This window comes from Choloepus didactylus, chromosome 8, assembly GCF_015220235.1.
Source record: "Choloepus didactylus isolate mChoDid1 chromosome 8, mChoDid1.pri, whole genome shotgun sequence".
Lineage (NCBI taxonomy): Eukaryota > Metazoa > Chordata > Mammalia > Pilosa > Megalonychidae > Choloepus > Choloepus didactylus.
Genome location: NC_051314.1, coordinates 68,858,813 through 68,860,354, shown reverse-complemented (window position 1 = coordinate 68,860,354; position 1,542 = coordinate 68,858,813). Strand labels below are relative to the sequence as shown.

At 38.5% G+C, this 1,542-nt stretch overlaps 1 pseudogene; it reads right to left on the bottom strand.

Annotated features, from left to right (window-relative positions):
- Positions 1-446: 446 nt before the first annotated feature.
- On the bottom strand, positions 447-993 carry LOC119542997 (annotated as a pseudogene).
- Between the last annotated feature and the right edge of the window lie 549 nt (positions 994-1,542).

The window sequence follows — 1,542 nt, the reverse complement described above, 5'->3', positions numbered from 1 at the left end:
ACTGAATTGTATCCTGTGGAGATATATCTATATCTGTATCTCTTCCTCTACATCTATATGTTTATCTATCATCTATCTATATACACATATATACATACACATGCACACATATATAGAACATCATGTATGTATAAATGAGATCTTACCTGCATATAAGATCTTGAAGGATGAACCCTAAATGAGATCTTACCTGCATATAAGATGTTGAAGGATGAACCCTAAACTGATAACAAAATTTACATCTGGGTCAGAGAGGAAGTCAAACAGGATTGGTAGTCCTTAAAAGGACCTTTAATCTTATGTATGGTCAGGGTTCAGTCAGGAAAATAGAAACCACTGTGTTAATTCAGGTAGGTGGAGTTTTTTTTTTTTTTAATGTTTAACAAATTTAATAAGACAACCAACATTCTTCCTAAACTTTAATTTGCATTTAATTTATGATGAATTTATTCCTGAGCCGTAAGTTTTTGTTTCTTCAGTTTCTTCTCGGATATCTTTTTCTTCTGTGCAACCTCCTGTTCTGGTTTAGGAACGATTTGTTCTTTCTCAGTAAGGATCATCTCAATGTGGCAGGGGGAGCTCATGTATGGGTTAATCTGACCATGAGCTCTATAAGTATGGTGGTGCATGTTGGGGGCTTTGTTCACCAGGATGTGCTCAATGACCAGAGAATCCACATCTAAACCCTTAAGTTCAGCATTACTTTCTGCATTTTTAATCATGTGCAACAAAAATTCAGCACTCTTTTTAGGCCATCAACCCTGCCTCCAGCCCTACTGTTTGGCCTGGGCACACCTACCAACACCACGTTGTAAAGACGGAATGGCACACACTGCTTCTGTAAAGTGACATCTTTCAGATACTTGGTGGATTTTCAAATATGCATACCCTTGATGGCCTGAGCAGTTTCTCTGGTGTTCTTAAAGTGAAAATAAGATTTGAACCTCTTGATTTGCATGATTTTGTGGGGTTTTCAGGGTCAAGTGAATAGCGAACTATTTTCAGAGATCACTTTGGACCACTTACGGGAAGAGGAAGTAGGTGGAGTTTTATTTTCAGGGAATTAGGTATTTACAAAAAGGGTAAGGGTAAAGATAGTCAAGGAAATTTGATATGAGTGCTCAGGTTTTCCACTAACTTTCAGACAATCAAGGAGTTGCAGGAATGCTAGGAAAGAATTTTGGGTGGTTCCTTCTGCCTGGAGGCTGCTGCAAAGCCCCTTGTCTGAAGAAGCCCACAATCTGCTCACCCTGCCTGGGAGCAAGAATAGTATGGGTTCTGTCTTCCTCTGTCTTCCAAACCTTGACTGAGTGCCTTCTGTAGAAGAAATTTAGCCCAGAATTCTATTAGCAAGAAGTTATGAGAAATGAAGCACTGAGAATGTAGGGGCTTGTTCTTAATTGTCAACAGAAGATGAAGAAGCTGCTATGAAAAAATTGTGAAACATTAGCCTTCTGAAGTGTATATAATCTAAAGGTGCTTGAGCTGATAACCCTTTTACGGAGATTTTGATTTTAAGCTTAAGCACATAGGAAAAACCTT